The sequence below is a fragment of the Oncorhynchus mykiss genome, chromosome 23 (genome assembly GCF_057628025.1).
Source record: "Oncorhynchus mykiss isolate SJ-2025 chromosome 23, ASM5762802v1, whole genome shotgun sequence".
Taxonomy (NCBI): Eukaryota; Metazoa; Chordata; class Actinopteri; order Salmoniformes; family Salmonidae; genus Oncorhynchus; species Oncorhynchus mykiss.
The window spans coordinates 41,836,483-41,855,109 of record NC_143044.1 but is presented as its reverse complement, the minus strand read 5'-3'; the positions used below and the strand labels follow the sequence as shown (position 1 = coordinate 41,855,109).

General features: G+C 41.5%; 1 long non-coding RNA gene across 2 annotated transcripts in view; it reads left to right on the top strand.

Moving 5' to 3' along the window:
* The first annotated feature begins 263 nt into the window (after positions 1 to 263).
* The window catches only part of LOC149972603 (uncharacterized), a 498,538-nt gene continuing 480,174 nt past the window's right edge, over positions 264 to 18,627 (top strand). For both annotated transcript variants that reach the window (XR_016491135.1, XR_016491136.1), the window contains exons 1-2: positions 264 to 967; positions 1,336 to 1,397. This is a non-coding gene — a long non-coding RNA (uncharacterized LOC149972603). The remainder of the gene's footprint in view (positions 968 to 1,335; positions 1,398 to 18,627) is intronic.

The following is an 18,627-nucleotide window of genomic DNA, read 5'->3' as shown; positions in this document are numbered from 1 at the left end:
TACATAAAGTATATACAACAACTTGTTATTTCTGTAAAATGACTGTTGTATTCTGATTTCAGTTTCTGTAAAATATTTTGAATAATTTTGTAATGCAACCTCTTGGTTACTAGCAACCTGAATGTCCTGCAACACCACCAGGTCTGTGAGCAAGAAAGAGATATAGCCACAGACTTATTTTTAAGAATACATTTTTGCACTTGGCTAAAAACTGCCCAGAATCATATTAATCTTAGAGCTCTAGGGGCGCTATTTCATTTTTGGATAAAAAACGTTCCCGTTTTAAGCGCGATATTTTGTCACGAAAAGATGCTCGACTATGCATATTCTTGACAGTTTTGGAAAGAAAACACTCTGAAGTTTCAGAATCTGCAAAGATTTTGTCTGTAAGTGCCCCAGAACTCATTCTACAGGCGAAACCAAGATGATGCATCACCCAGGAATTAGCAGAATTTCTGAAGCTCTGTTTTCCATTCTCTCCTTATATGGCTGTGACTGCGCAAGGAATGAGCCTACACTTTCTGTCGTTCGCCCAAGGTCTTAGCAGCATTGTGACGTATTTGTAGGCATATCATTGGAAGATTGGCCATAAGAGACTACATTTTCCAGAGGTCCGCCCGGTGTCCTTTGTCTAAATTTGTGCGTAATCTTCAGGTGCGGTCATTTTCTCCTGGGATTCAGGAGAGAAAGCATGTGTCCAAGAACGATGTATCAATGAAGAGATATGTGAAAAACACCTTGAGGATTGATTCTAAACAACGTTTGCCATGTTTTCAGTCGATATTATGGAGTTAATTTGGAAAAAAGTTTGCGTTTTGAGGACTGAATTTATGGATTTTTTTTGGTAGCCAAATGTGATGTATAAAACGGAGCTATTTCTAATACACAAGGAATCTTTTTGGAAAAACTGAGCATCTGCTATCTAACTGAGAGTATCCTCATTGAAAACATCAGAAGTTCTTCAAAGGTAAATGATTTTATTTGAAGGCTTTTATGTTTTTGTTAATGTTGCGTGCTGGATGCTAACGCTAATGCTAACGCTAAATGCTAACGCGAAATGCTAACTCTAGCTAGCTACTTTTACACAAATGATTGTTTTCCTATGGTTGAGAAGCATATTTTGAAAATCTGAGATGACAGTGTTGTTTACAAAAGGCTAAGCTTGAGAGATGGCATATTTATTTCATTTCATTTGCGATTTTCATAAATAGTTAACGTTGTGTTATGCTAATGAGCTTGCTGATAGATTTACACAATCCTGGATACAGGGGTTTTTTCATAGCTAAACGTGACGCAGAAAACGGAGCGATTTGTCCTAAACAAATAATCTTTCAGGAAAAACTGAACATTTGCTATCTGAGAGTCTCCTCATTGAAAACATCTGAAGTTCTTCAAAGGTAAATGATTTTTTTGAATGCTTTTCTGTTTTTTTGTGTAAATGTTGCCAGCTGAATGCTAATGCTAAATGCTACGTTAGCCATCAATACTGTTACACAAATGCTTGTTTTGCAATGGTTGAGAAGCATATTTTGAAAATCTGAGATGACAGTGTTGTTAACAAAAGGCTAAGCTTGAGAGCTAGCATATTTATTTCATTTCATTTGCGATTTTCATGAATAGTTAACGTTGCGTTATGGTAATGAGCTTGAGTCTGTATTCACGAACCCGGATCCGGGATGGGGAGATCAGAAAGGTTAATAATTGTCCAATTATTACCACCAATGTAAAACTAGCTCAAAGACACATAGGAACTTACAACCTCTTGGTGGAGCACATTGATGTTTCTCCAGTGCCACCACGTCCATACGTATTGCTTGTAATATGTATGAACACACTCAAATAATAAGGTTAGGGTACAATGTTGTTCCCTGGGGTAAACTTCACAGGTACACATATCAACTCACATGGTACAGTTTGGTACCTTATAGGTATAATGGGATATCGTTCCATAAGGCATGATAATCACTGTGCTTTGATAGATTGTGGCAATGTCGTCATTAGCTCATTAGCATATTGGGGGCATGGTCAACTATGTGTATTTGTGCCAACCCTAAGTGGTTGTGTTGTAGCAGTTTAAGTGTATGATGGTTATGCCAATGCAAGTAGAGCACCTCCTTTGATACTGTTCATTCTGCAAATTTTGAATAAAGAAAATGTTGGTAATGAGCTGTGCTGTAAAGAGGGTATTGTGTGTTTTACAGTAGCTTAATGTCCATTTGTCTGAATTTTCTGTGAATTTGTCATTTTTTAACTGAGAACAATTTATCAGTAAGTTATTAATGTAAGATAACTTATTGGAAAAATGTTGTTAGTAACCTACAGGCAACTTGCTGCAAATAGCAATACATGCCAGTAACCGACTTCACTGACTTTTCTGTTCAAATCAAATCAAAGTGTATTTGTCACGTGCGCCGAATACAACAGGTGTAGACCTTCCAGTGAAATGCTTATTTGCAGGCTCTAACCAATGGTAAAGGAAAAAAAGGTGTGTGTGTGTGTGTGTGTGTGTGTGTGTGTGTGTGTGTGTGTGTGTGTGTGTGTGTGTGTGTGTGTGTGTGTGTGTGTGTGTGTGTGTGTGTGTGTGTGTGTGTGTGTGTGTGTGTGTGTGTGTGTGTGTGTGTGTGTGTGTGTAAGTAAAGAAATAAAACAACAGTAAAAATACATTTGAAAAAAGAGTAGCAAGGCTTTATACAGACAGCTGTTAGTCAGGCTTATTGAGGTAGTATGTACATGTAGGTATCGGTAAAGTGACTATGCATATATGATGAACAGAGAGTAGCAGAAGTGTAAAAAGAGGGGTTTGCGGGTGGTGGGACTCAATGCAGATAGCCCAGTTAGCCAATGTGCGGGAGCACCGGTTGGTCGGGCCAATTGAGGTAGTATGTACATGAATGTATAGTTAAAGTGACTGCATATATGATAAACAGAGAGTAGCAGCAGCGTAAAAGAGTTGTTGGGTGGGGGCACACAATGCAAATAGTCCGGGTAACCATTTGGTTACCTGTTCAGGAGTCTTATGGCTTGGGGGTAAAAACTGTCCTAGACTTGGCACTCCGGTACCGCTTGCCATGCGGTAGTAGAGAGAACAGTCTATGACTGGGGTGACTGGGGTCTTTGACAATTTTTAGGGCCTTCCTCTGACACCGCCTGGTGTAGAGGTCCTGGATGGCAGGCAGCTTTTCCCCAGTGATGTACTGGGCCATACGCACTACTACTCTGAAGTGCCTTGCGGTCGGAGGCCGAGCTATTGCCGTACCAGGCAGTGATGCAACCGGTCAGGATGCTCTCGATGTTGCAGCTGTATAACCTTTTGAGGACCTCAAGACCCATGCCAAATCTTTTTAGTTTCCTGAGGGGGAATAGGCTTTGTCGTGCCCTCTTCACGACTGTCTTGGTGTGTTTGGACCAATCTAGTTTGTTGTTGATTTGGACACCAAAGAATTTGAAGCTCTCAACCTGCTCCACTACAGCCCCGTCGATGAGAATGGGGACGTGCTCGCTGCTCCTTTTCCTGTAGTCCACAAACATCTCCTTAGTCTTGGTTACGTTGAGGGATAGGTTGTTATTCTGGCACCACCCGGCCAGGTCTCTGACCTCCTCCCTATAGGCTGTCTCGTCGTTGTCGGTGATCAGGCCTACCACTGTTGTGTTGTGAGCAAACTTAATGATGGTGTTGGAGTCGTGCCTGGCCATGCAGTCGTGGGAGAAGAGGGAGTACAGGAGAGGACTGAGCACGCACCCCCGGGGAGCTCCAGTGTTGAGGGTCAGTGTGGCAGATGTGTTGCTACCTACCCTCACCACCTGGGGGCGACCTGTCAGGAAGTCCAGGATCCAGTTGCAGAGGGAGGTGTTTATTCCTTGGATCCTTAGCTTGGTGATGAGCTTTGAGGGTACTATGGTGTTGAATGCTGAGCTGTAGTCAATGAACAGCATTCTCACATAGGTGTTCCTTTTTTCCAGGTGGGAAAGGGCAGTGTGGAGTGAAATAGCGATTGCATCATCTGTGGATCTGTTTGGGCGGTATGCAAATTGGAGTGGGTCTAGGGTTTTTGGGATAATGGTGTTGATGCGAGCCATTACCAGCCTTTCAAAGTACTTCATGGCTACGGACGTGAGTGCTACGGGTCTGTAGTCATTTAGGCAGGTTGTCTTTGTGTTCTTGGGCACAGGGACTATGGTGGTCTGCTTGAAGAATGTTGGTATTACAGACTCAATCAGGGACATGTTGAAAATGTTAGTGAAGACACCTGCCAGTTGGTCAGCACATGCCCGGAGCACACATCCTGGTAATCCATCTGGTCCCGCAGCCTTGTGTATGTTGACCTGTTTAAAAGTCTTACTCACGTCGGCTGCGGAGAACGTGATCACACAGTCGTCCGGAACAGCTGATGCTCTCATGCATGCCTCAGTGTTGCTTGTCTCGAAGCGAGCATATAAGTGATTTAGCTTGTCTGGTAGGCTAGTGTCACTGGGCAGCTCGCGCCTGTGCTTCCCTTTGTAGTCTGTAATAGTTTGCAAGCCCTGTCACATCCGAATAGCATCGGAGCCTGTGTAGTATGATTCAATCTTAGTCCTGTATTGATGCTTTGCCTGTTTGATGGTTCATCACAGGGCAGAGCGGGACATCTTGTAAGTTTCCGGGTTAGAGTCCTGCACCTTGAATGCGGCAGCTCTACCCTTTAGCTCAGTGCGAATGTTGCCTGTAATCCATGGCTTCTGGTTGGGGTATGTACGTACAGTCACTGTGGGGACGACGTCCTCAATGCACTTATTGATAAAGCCAGTGACTTATGTGGTGTATTCCTCACTGTCATCGGAAGAATCCCGGAACATGTTCCAGTCTGTGATAGCAAAGCAGTCCTGTAGTTTAGCATCTGCTTCATCTAAAAAAAAATGTATAGACCGAGTCAGCGGTGCTTCCTGCTTTAATTTTTGCTTGTAAACAGGAATCAGGAGTATACAGTTGTGGTTGGATTTACCAAATGGAGGGCGAGGGAGAGCTTTGTACGCGTCTCTGTGTGTGGAGTACAGGTGATCTTGAATTTTTTTTTCCTCTGGTTCAGATTTAACATGTTGATAGAGATTTGGTAAATCTGATTTAAGTTTCCCTGCATTAAATTCTCTGGTCACTAGGAGCGCCGCCTCCTGTTTGCTTATTTCCTTATTCAGCTGACTGAGTGCGGTCTTAGTGCCAGCATCTGTCTGTGGTGGTAAATAAACAACCACGAAAAGTATAGCTGAGAACTCTAGGCAAGTAGTGTAGCCTGCAGTTTATCACAATATACTCTACTTCAGGCGAGCAAAATCTAGAGACTTCCTTAGATTTCGTAAACCAGCTGTTGTCTACAAATATGCACAGACCGTCTCCCCGTCGTCTTACTGGAGTGTGCTGTTCTCTCCTGCCGGTGCAGCCTGTATACCGCTGGATGAATATCTATGTCGTAATTCTGCCACGATTCCGTGAAGCATAGGATATTACAGTTTTTGATGTCCCGTTGGTAGGATATTCGTGATCTTACCTCTTCTAGTTTATTGTTCAATGATTGCAAGTTGGCGAGTAATATTGACGGTAACGGCAGCTTTTCTAGTTGTCTTCTGCGGGTTCGGACGAGGCATCCGGCTCTTCTTCCTCTGCATCGCTTTCTTTTGCGAATAATTGGGATGTCTGCCCTGTGGGGTGTTTGGAGAATATCGTGTGAGTCCTGCTTGTTGTTGTTGTTGTTGTTGAAGAAATCTTTGTCTAATCCGGGGTGAGTGATCGCTGTCCTGATATCCAGAAGCTTTTTTCTTCGTTAGATACGGCTGCAGAAACATTATGTACAAATTAATATACAAATATCGCGAAAAAACCCACATAATAGCACAATTGGTTAGGAGACCGTAAAACGGCGGCCATCTCCTCCGGCGCCATTTTTTTGTTGCCAACATGCACATCACTTGCTGATGGGCAGTATACTGTAGCAGCGGCAGCCTATCAGTTATCCCATTAATTTGCTCTGTTGTATTCTGATCATTAACAGTAAACTTGTACACTATTAGTTTGCTAGTTTTGTTGAAGAATGACGCTGAAGAGCCATAAAATACAGTACCTTGCGAAAGTATTCGGCCCCCTTGAACTTTGCGACCTTTTGCCACATTTCAGGCTTCAAACATAAAGATATAAAACTGTCTTTTTTTGTGAAGAATCAACAACAAGTGGGACACAATCATGAAGTGGAACGACATTTATTGGATATTTCAAACTTTTTTAACAAATCAAAAACTGAAAAATTGGGCGTGCAAAATTATTCAGCCCCTTTACTTTCAGTGCAGCAAACTCTCTCCAGAAGTTCAGTGAGGATCTCTGAATGATCCAATGTTGACCTAAATGACTAATGATGATAAATACAATCCACCTGTGTGTAATCAAGTCTCCGTATAAATGCACCTGCACTGTGATAGTCTCAGAGGTCCGTTAAAAGCGCAGAGAGCATCATGAAGAACAAGGAACACACCAGGCAGGTCCGAGATACTGTTGTGAAGAAGTTTAAAGCCGGATTTAGATACAAAAAGATTTCCCAAGCTTTAAACATCCCAAGGAGCACGGTGCAAGCGATAATATTGAAATGGAAGGTGTATCAGACCACTGCAAATCTACCAAGACCTGGCCGTCCCTCTAAACTTTCAGCTCATACAAGGAGAAGACTGATCAGAGATGCAGACAAGAGGCCCATGATCACTCTGGATGAACTGCAGAGATCTACAGCTGAGGTGGGAGACTCTGTCCATAGGACAACAATCAGTCGTATATTGCACAAATCTGGCCTTTATGGAAGAGTGGCAAGAAGAAAGCCATTTCTTAAAGATATCCATAAAAAGTGTTGTTTAAAGTTTGCCACAAGCCACCTGGGAGACACACCAAACATGTGGAAGAAGGTGCTCTGGTCAGATGAAACCAAAATTGAACTTTTTGGCAACAATGCAAAACGTTATGTTTGGAGTAAAAGAACACACCATCCTCACTGTCAAACATGGTGGTGGCAGCATCATGGTTTGGGCCTGCTTTTCTTCAGCAGGGACAGGGAAGATGGTTAAAATTGATGGGAAGATGGATGGAGCCAAATACAGGACCATTCTGGAAGAAAACCTGATGGAGTCTGCAAAAGACCTGAGACTGGGACGGAGATTTGTCTTCCAACAAGACAATGATCCAAAACATAAAGCAACATCTACAATGGAATGGTTCAAAAATAAACATATCCAGGTGTTAGAATGGCCAAGTCAAAGTCCAGACCTGATTCCAATCGAGAATCTGTGGAAAGAACTGAAAACTGCTGTTCACAAATGCTCTCCATCCAACCTCACTGAGCTCGAGCTGTTTTGCAAGGAGGAATGGGAAAAAATGTCAGTCTCTCGATGTGCAAAACTGATAGAGACATACCCCAAGCGACTTACAGCTGTAATCGCAGCAAAAGATGGCGCTACAAAATATTAACTTAAGGGGGCTGAATAATTTTGCACGCCCAATTTTTCTGTTTTTGATTTGTTAAAAAAGTTTTAAATATCCAATACACGTCGTTCCACTTCATGATTGTGTCCCACAGGCTTTGAAATCTGTGTTTGCATGCGCCATGAAGAAATTACGCACCTGCTAAAATTGGTTTCCTATTGAAATACTTATTTTCGAAATAAATTGTATAGTTTGATTACATTTTAGGGTATCTGAGGAGAAAATAAAACCATTTTTTGTCTTGTGGGTTCCTTTCTCTGCAAGTTACTAAAATCGATGGCGCCAACTAAACTGACTTTTTGGGATATAAAGAAGGATTTTATCTAACAAAACAACACTACATGTTAAAGCTGGGACCCTTTGGATGACAAATCAGAGGAAGATTTTTGAAAAGTAAGTGAATATTTAATTGTTATATGTGAATGTATGAAGCCTGTGCCGGTGGAAAAATATGTTGATGTGGGACGCCATCCTCAAAATAATCACATGGCATGTTTTCGCTGTAATAGCTACTGTAAATCGGACAGTGCAGTTAGATTAACAAGACTTTAAGCTTTCAGCTGATATAAGACACTTATATGTACCTAAATGTTTAAAATCCATAATATTTGTGATTATTTATTTTAATTACGCAATCTCCAGTTTCACCGGAAGTTGTTTGCTAGCAGGATGCCTAGCCTTCAGAATTAATGTGAATATTACAATTTCAACTCATTGACAGTAAGTTATTGAAAATGTAACTTTAAGAGAACCAGCTGCCATTATGCTCTTGGAAAAGCACAGTCACCTCTTTAACACTGCGGCTCTTGACTGTCCAACTTTATTACAAAAACTACAAAACCAACAGTGTCAAAATAAGTGCTCAACCATCATGAGCGTTACGATAAAGCACTTAAACTACTCCAACATTTCCAATGGCAGTTGACACAATTGCAACTAATTTTAGACCATGCCCACAAATATGCTAATGAGCCACTACCAGCACATTGCCCCACCTACATTTCAAAGCACAGTGTTGTTTGTACCTTATATTGAATATATTGGGTATGTTTTTTTACCATTATACATTTTATTTTACCATTATACCCTAAAAGGTACCAACCATGTTTGTTCCTATGTGTACCTCTGAAGGTACCTTATGTGTACTTTTGATATTTTTGTACACCAGGGAACAACATTTTACCATAACCATAATCATATTTTTGAGTGTATGGATATGTTCTTGGTAACAAATATGTTACCAAGCACTGCTGAGTTACCAATTTCCAACCCCAAGAGCATTTATGCATACTTAATGTAAAGTTACGCTGAGCTCCGCTACTTTTTCGTTGGTGTTGTCAAATGATCACACAGTTATTGACTTGATTCCGAGCAACTTTTAGCTGTGCATAAATGTATTCTTGATAACAAATATTTGCCATTGCCTCAGACCTGGTGGAAATTCAGGTTGCTGGTGTCCCCATTACGCAAATCCCACATGATTTCAAATGTGAAATCTCAAGTGAAAATGTGCACACCCTCTATCTCTCTCCCTCAATTTCCTTCTCTCTACCTACCTCCCTCTGTATTCATTATGTGAAGAGCCTGCTTTTTATTACATAACTCTTACACCATAAACATTTCTCCATCAGTTAGACCTCTGTTAGAGGGAGAGAGAAAATAACATAAACACTTTAAAACACACACACACCCTCCACACACACACATACACACACACTCCGCCAATCCTCCAGCACCCCGACCAACCACAGAGAGGGGCTTAATGAATTGGAACGGGTGATTATCGCAATGGCAAAGTATCTGGGAGAGGAGAGGGAGATGAGTGGTCGCTTATTATCACCACTCACCAATTACAGTCAAAGCCCTGTCATAGTCATCACAGCAATGAGATGCCCTCTGACCTCTAGTATCAATCCCTACTGACCAACTCCCTCTAAACCCACCGGTAACAAGGCTTACTGTTTTGAACCCACCAAACCACTATTATTTAATGAGACCAACTGAAACACAAGTTTAAGCTTTTACTAATCCAGCAAAGTTTAGGAGTTTTTAGTAAAGAGTTTTAGTTTTAAGCAACTTAACTCCCCTCTAAGCGTTATTATCTTCTGGTATTGCTGTGTTAAGGCTTTGAGTTGTTGAGTAAATTGACATCATCCACAGTACCTAGTAATATTAGGGACTTGCTGCACAGCTGTTTGTGAAGGCAGGAAAATTAGTTTAGATTGATATGAACATACAGTGAAGTTTGTCATTCAGATTCTGCACACAGTCCAGCAATAGGAAAATTATACTGGTGACGGACATATAGCAGATAACATGAGAGAGAGAGAGAGAGAGAGAGAAGAAGGGAAGAGATTTTCTGATGACACGGCCACCCAAGGCCATGAAACAAAACTTTACACTGTCAACCTCAGAGTACGGGAGAGGACTCCTGGATTCCACCAAGTGACATTAAAGAGCTGATTGTCAATCTCATTTTAAAGACCACTTGGTGAAAGAAATGTGTTTACAGAGGTAGCCCAACTCAGAAAATATTTTTTCACATCAGATATTTTTTAAAGAATAAGTGAAAAAAATATCAGAATTGGGCTGCCTGTGTAAACACAGCCTATATGGGTAGAGGATGAAACTGATCTGATACATCACAAGCTGTCACAATCAAGTCATTGGGCTTGTTTGACATTGTAGCCAGTGCAGGCGACTGCTGACTGATTGATTTACAAATAACATCATAAATAACTATTATTTGTAGATCTGTCAGTCAGCCACAATTTACCCATGATACATTACGGTTTTGATTCTCTCTCTTTCTCCTTCTTAATTCAATTCAACATGCTTGATTGATTGTCATGGAAAGTATTATCACTACATTTTACAGCAAACAAACATATAGAAACATTTTAAATCAATGATGACATCATTAACCCATCAGTCTAAGCCCTGTCTTTGCTTGGGGGGGGGGGGGGGTTCTAACAAGCTATTTGAAATTGTTTTAAGAAGGCCATGCCAATGATCATTTAGCTATTTGATTTTGAATTTTAAGACCACTTGAAGTATCCCAAAAATATATGAAACTATTTTTTTATTTTTTGTGGGGGGCCTTACTGCTGTTAACCCATACAAACGAATCGAACAACATATTCACTACATGCAACAACAGACAGTTCCCTAAAAATATCAAAAGGAAGTTTGTTCTGAAGTGTTTATCCTATATCTGAGATATTTAACCGCATATTTTTGGCATTAAACTGTCTTCTATATACTTCCATTCAATTTTTCAACTGGTACCAGGGGACCTTCAGTCTACTCTTGTACATGTTCGAGAGAGTCTCACCTTTGCACAGAGGGGTCATATTAGTGTGTAGCCCAAACGGTTCAGACGCTACAGACTGAAGTTAGCAGATCTGCTGTACTGACTTCAGACGAGCAACACGGAGACAGCACAGAGTTAGTGAGAGACAAACGGTTCAGACGCTACAGACTGAAGTTAGCAGATCTGCTGTACTGACTTCAGACGAGCAACACGGAGACAGCACAGAGTTAGTGAGAGACAAACGGTTCAGACGCTACAGACTGAAGTTAGCAGATCTGCTGTACTGACTTCAGACGAGCAACACGGAGACAGCACAGAGTTAGTGAGAGACAAACGGTTCAGACGCTACAGACTGAAGTTAGCAGATCTGCTGTACTGACTTCAGACGAGCAACACGGAGACAGCACAGAGTTAGTGAGAGACAAACAGTTCAGACGCTACAGACTGAAGTTAGCAGATCTGCTGTACTGACTTCAGACGAGCAACACGGAGACAGCACAGAGTTAGTGAGAGACAAACGGTTCGGATGCTAGAGACGCTTTTGTGGTAAGAACGATTTTCGGGATATCTCATGTCTCATGGTCTGAGAAACACCGCTCTAGCTTTGTCACCTGTTATTGCAAATGTAGAAATTGAGAGGAATACAAAACTACACATATCTCTAGCTTAAATTGACAGATTTGTATGGGGATTTATTTATTATGCTAATTAATTTTCCATGTGGGCATGGACATTGACCTTAGGGGGTTACATCATAATCTATCTCTTTGTCTAGTTACAGACATTACTGCATGTACCGTTGAGACCCCAAATCTTCCTCACGTACTAGGGGAACCGCCAACTGTTGCTCTTTTCTCTGTCTGTCTGTCTGTCTGTCTGTCCGTCCGTCCGTCCGTCTGCCCGCCCGCCCGCCCGCCCGCCGAGATTGAGATATTGAGATAATTTTGACTACACGTGGATTTCAATAAACAAATGGATAAGACTGTTCTATTCTCTTTGATTTAGTTCCTATCACAACTCAGACAAATGACTGAAGGATGACATACTGACTGACTGAACTGAATGAAGGATGAATTAAATGTTCAAATGTGTTGGAATGACGAGTATTATGCATGCTGTGCACTTTAATTGCTAGTAGGCAAATAGGCCTACATTCGGGTATAATAACTTTATGGCTGCATATCCTGGAGGGCATTTTCTGAGTCTGAGAGGTGCTTTTCTGAAGGTGCATGGTGCTGCACGGAGATCATAAGCTCTTCAACTGGGCAGCAGTGACACGATGGAGGGAATAGCCTATACAGAGACTACCTAAGACCACTGCAACAGAGAATAAGCTAATGCCAGACCTAGCCTACATTTAACCTCTCCCTTGTTAATTTCAAAGTCCATATGTTCATGACCCGATTCATATAAATCATGTCAAATTATTTTAAATAGTATGCTTTGGCAACATGGTGAGGGCTGAATTAAATATCAACATTTTCTCCCAAAAATATTTTGAGTGTCAAAGACTCCAATGGTCATACATAATTCATAGATTCACCACACATCTACTATTATACGTTTCATTATTCCTGGTATATACTACTGGTTATGTTGAATTATTCCTGGTATATACTACAGGTTATGTTTAATTATTCCTGGTATACACTACTGGTTATGTTTAATTATTCCTGGTATATACTACAGGTTATGTTTAATTATTCCTGGTATATACTACTGGTTATGTTTCATTATTCCTGGTATACACTACTGGTTATGTTTCATTATTCCTGGTATATACTACTGGTTATGTTTCAATTTTCCTGGTGTATACTACAGGTTATGTTTCATTATTCCTGGTATACACTACTGGTTATGTTTAATTATTCCTGGTATACACTACTGGTTATGTTTCATTATTCCTGGTATACACTACTGGTTATGTTTCATAATTCCTGGTATACACTACTGGTTATGTTTCATTATTCCTGGTATACACTACTGGTTATGTTTCATTTTTCCTGGTATACACTACTGGTTATGTTTCATTATTCCTGGTATACACTACTGGTTATGTTTCATAATTCCTGGTATACACTACTGGTTATGTTTCATTATTCCTGGTATACACTACTGGTTATGTTTCATAATTCCTGATATACACTACTGGTTATGTTTCATTATTCCTGGTATACACTACTGGTTATGTTTCATAATTCCTGGTATACACTACTGGTTATGTTTCATTACTCCTGGTATACACTACTGGTTATGTTTCATTATTCCTGGTATACACTACTGGTTATGTTTCATAATTCCTGGTATACACTACTGGTTATTTTTCAATATTCCTGGTACACACTACTGGTTATGTTTCATTATTCCTGGTATACACTACTGGTTATGTTTCATTATTCCTGGTATACACTACTGGTTATGTTTCATTATTCCTGGTATACACTACTGGTTATGTTTCATAATTCCTGGTATACACACCGGGTTATGTTTCATTATTCCTGGTATATACTACTGGTTATGTTTCATAATTCCTGGTATACACACCGGGTTATGTTTCATTATTCCTGGTATATACTACTGGTTATGTTTCAATTCTCCTGGTGTATACTACAGGTTATGTTTCATTATTCCTGGTATATACTACTGGTTATGTTTCAATTTCCCTGGTGTATACTACAGGTGTATACTCCTACTCAGGTATGCACATCACTGACTCAGAACCCAGGGACACAGGGGAGGCTAAAGGTATGAAAATCACAGGAGCTTTGTTTAAAAAAGTTAACATTTTGCATCATATACTTTAGGCATGCTAGCTGTCATAGACATGGACTTTGCTGTAACTGTCAATTATTGCCAATGCCATTAGTGGTTACAGGCATACTGAATGTCCCGTTGAAATTACACATTTTCATCACAAAGTACTATGAGAACCGCCATCGCATCTGTCTGCCATTGTGTTGTCATGCTCGTACGATCTGTGTCCTCGGTGACATCACTTAGTTACCACCCTTGTTAATCGCCCACTGGTGGGAACCTGAGTCACCATGGAGAACCTGCGTTGCTGGGCAGAGTATTAAGGTGTCAGGTATTTTGTCAATATTCAGCTCACTGGTACTATCCATGCCTATTGGCAGAAAGACACCTTAGTAATGAACTGATCCTCTGACCTCCACAGCAAGGTATCAGTAGGACCAGGTAATGAACTGATCCTCTGACCTCCACAGCAAGGTACCAGTAGGACCAGGTAAGGAACTGATTCTCTGACCTCCACAGCAAGGTATCAGTAGGACCAGGTAATGAACTGATCCTCTGACCTCCACAGCAAGGTACCAGTAGGACCAGGTAATGAACTGATCCACTGGACTCCACAGCAAGGTACCAGTAGGACCAGGTAATGAACTGATCCACTGGACTCCACAGCAAGGTACCAGTAGGACCAGGTAATGAACTGATCCTCTGACCTCCACAGCAAGGTACCAGTAGGACCAGGTAAGGAACTGATTCTCTGACCTCCACAGCAAGGTACCAGTAGGACCAGGTAATGAACTGATCCTCTGACCTCCACAGCAAGGTACCAGTAGGACCAGGTAATGAACTGATCCACTGGACTCCACAGCAAGGTACCAGTAGGACCAGGTAAGGAACTGATTCTCTGACCTCCACAGCAAGGTACCAGTAGGACCAGGTAAGGAACTGATTCTCTGACCTCCACAGCAAGGTACCAGTAGGACCAGGTAAGGAACTGATTATCTGACCTCCACAGCAAGGTACCAGTAGGACCAGGTAATGAACTGATCCTCTGACCTCCACAGCAAGGTACCAGTAGGACCAGGTAATGAACTGATCCACTGGACTCCACAGCAAGGTACCAGTAGGACCAGGTAATGAACTGATCCACTGGACTCCACAGCGAGGTACCAGTAGGACCAGGTAATGAACTGATCCTCTGACCTCCACAGCAAGGTACCAGTAGGACCAGGTAATGAACTGATCCACTGGACTCTACAGCAAGGTACCAGTAGGACCAGGTAATGAACTGATCCTCTGACCTCCACAGCAAGGTACCAGTAGGACCAGGTAATGAACTGATTCTCTGACCTCCAAAGCAAGGTACCAGGGTTTGTAATACTTCCTCATGATGCCATATACTTTGTGAAGTGCACCAGTCATTCCTGCAGCAAAGCACCCCCACAACATGATGCTGCCCTCCCCCGTGCTTCACAGTTGGGATGGTGTTCTTCGGCTTGCAAGCCTCCCCCTTTTTCCTCCAAACATAACAATGGCCATTATGGTCAAACAGTTCCATTTTGTTTCATCAGACCCAAGGATGAACCAGAGTTGTGGAGGTCTATAATTTTTTTTCTGAGGTCTTGGCTGATTTCTTTTGATTTTACCATGATGTCAAGCAAAGAGACGCTGAGTTTGAAGGTAGGCCTTCAAATACATCAACAGGTACACCTCCAATTAACTCAAATTTGGTCAATTAGCTGAACAGAAGCTTCTAAAGCCATGCCATCATTTTCTGGAATTTTCAAGCTGTTTAAAGGCACAGTCAACTTAGTGTATGTAAACTTCTGACCCACTGGAATTGTGATACAGTGAATAATAAGTGGATTAATCTGTCTGTAAACAATTCTGGGAATAATTGTTTGTTTCATGCACAAAGTAGATGTCCTAACCGACTTGCCAAAACTATAGTTTGCTAACAAGAAGTTTGTGGAGCGGTTGAAAAACGATTTTTAATGACTCCAACCTAAGTGTATGTAAACTTCCGACTTCAACTTGTTACGCCTTCTAGGAGTAGTGGGTGCGGAGTCAGGCACAGAGAGCAGAGGGTAAAGGACAACTGTATTTATTCCGGAGAAAAGTAGGTCACACCAAAACACCAGGCGCATACAATGACCGGCCCAAAAACAGGACACAAACAGTCCGGAGAAATACCCAAATATCACATCCACAAAACGAACAGAGAAACAAGCCCGCACATAAGCCGGCGGGCCTACTGGGTTTAAATGGCAGCTAGTAGGCCGGCACATTTTTTGTCCATTAAAATAACATCAAATTGATCAGAAATACAGTGTAGACATTGTTAATGATGTAAATGACTGTTGTAGCTGGAAACAGATTATTTTTAACGGAATATCTACACAGGCATACAGAGGCCCATTATCAGCAACCATCACTCCTGTGTTCCAATGGCACGTTGTGTTAGCTGATCCAAGTTTATTATTTTAAAAGGTTAATTGATCATTAGAAAACCCTTTTGCAATTATGTTAACACAGCTGAACATCGTTGTTCTGATTAAAGAAGCAATACAACAGACATAGAGACATCAAGGACTGCCTGGAGTGAGAGAGCTATGATCACCGTACTGTATCTCACACATGAACACACACATTAATTTATGTACACACACACACACACACACACACACACACACACTTAAGTGATAATGCCTGAGAAGGCTGTGTTTGGATGGGTGTTGTTAGGCCAGAGAAGAAGTCGGCTTCGTGTGTGTGTGCCTGCACACATGTGTGTGTACATAAAATAATGAATGTGTATGTGTGACATAGAGTATGGTAGCCACAGCTCTCTCACCCTAGGCAGTCCTTGAAATGTGTATGTGTGTGTGCTGTTTTAGTAGCTTGCCAGTAAAAACAACTCAACTGTTGTGGAATTATACATTTTCTAACTGACTCGTGTGACAGTCAGGGAAGGAACTAGAGGATTCTGGCCAGCCGAGACAGTAGACTGCAATGCTTTCTAGCCCGGGTGTAAAATCTGTGGCATGCGAAATTTGAAAATACAAAATTTCACTAGCCGGCCATTTGCTACTAGGTCGATCTGAAAAGTACAAGCCACAGGCTTGCGGTCTAGCTTAATTTCCATCCGTGGTGACAGTTTACCTGGATATTCATCTGATCATCTGGGGTCGATGGGAAGAAAAGTGGGTTCTCCAGAGCTGTGGTGGGTCCTCCATTGCAGATTCCATCTCCTCCTCCACTCCGTTGTCACTCCTGGGCTGGTCCTACCTTGCTGTGGTACCATGCTGTGGAGACCAGAGGATCAGTTTATTACCTGGTCCTACTGGTATCGGTTTGGTTGCCAGAGATACGACCCAGTCGTTCAGTCTTTTTGTTCTGTATCTATGGACGCGACCCAGCTGTTCGTCACATCAAACAGTGCAGCCAGAATAACAATAAATTAGCTGCATTTGCATTTATTTAAGCTGTTTTCTAATTATATTTATTTGGATACATCCATAACAATGAGCTAATGATGCGCAATTTCACCTGGCATAGAAAATATACTCTCTCATCAGGACACTGTTGTTCGAGAGCTAGCCAACAACACAGCTAACACAATCACTTCAAACTCAAGCTGGAAACCACTGCAAACTACTGTAGCTGTACTTTGTTTTGTTTTATCTGTTTTCTATTGATAGTTCTTTGAATATATCCATCAAAATTATGCTGATTCATGATTTCGACTGGCTGAGAAAAGCTGCCTACCTGTCTGTCTCATCCCGACTCCTGACACGTTCATTACAGTGCAACAGCTGGAGATCGAATTTGAATATTTAAACAATGTTGCAAATGTCGGAGAGACAGACAAGGTTTATACAAATCTCCACTATTGAAAACATTTTTTTTGTATAAAACAAATGTGAGATAATGTCTAGATGCTTTTTATAGTGGAGATCAAGTTCATAAATTGCCCGCCTGGGTTAATGAGACAGTGGATTGCGCAGTCAGATGGAACAGAGTAAATAGGCATTTTAACATCATAGATTTAGCCAGTGGTAACTTGTGGAATAGACACTGGCTGGAATGCGGTTTTAACCAATCAGCATTCAGGTTTAGACCCACCCGTTGTATAAACACACACACTAGTGTGAACGAAGGGGAATGACAAAGCACCTGGGCCACAGTGGAATAGCTCTATAAATTCTGTAGCCTCTTGCACTTTTATTAGTGGCTGGGGGAAATGAATATAAACCTGGCCTAAAGCTGGAATTGAGCCTCTTATTTTAGAACTGATTGAATTCTGTGCAATAAGCCCATCTGACTGATTTGAACTGTCATTTTGTGTGGAGCAGACATATTCCTGGGTTCCTATGCTGTGTTAGGAAATATATTTCATCCGTCTGACAACAGTCTCTCTATGACCCCCAACCCTCACAAACATATGCGTTTAAAATGTCATACTGTACTGGAAAGATATGTCGCTGGCACGCATGCACGAACGCACCTATAGAAACATACTCCTTAGTTCACTATGTGAATACCAGTTGGGTTCATGGCTCGAATCATCTCAGGTGGAGCTGAACTGTAATTGGTTGAAATAGAGAAACCTGTGTTTGTATGTGTGTGCACTGGCGAACAGTGGATGCAGCAGTCGTTAGCTAGAATGCTAACACTCATTGATATAGGCTGTACCAAATGCTAGCCAATGAGCTATTTTACTGGTTGAAGTTGTGTTTTTTAAGTATAATGCAGTTGATCTGCGATGATGACACAAACATATTAAGCAGGACATTAATACGAGACTTAAAATCCAATTATAATCCAAAAGTAGTGTGAAATAAACTCATCAGCAACATGTAAATAGAGGCATAGTTTGCCGAGTCTGGAAGTGCTCCAGTCCCATCAACATCAAACTGTTTCAGACTGACGGACATGGTCTGGAAGTGCTCCAGTCCCAGCAACATCAAACTGTTTCAGACTGACGGACAGGGTCTGGAAGTGCTCCAGTCCCATCAACATCAAACTGTTTCAGACTGACGGACAGGGTCTGGAAGTGCTCCAGTCCCATCAACATCAA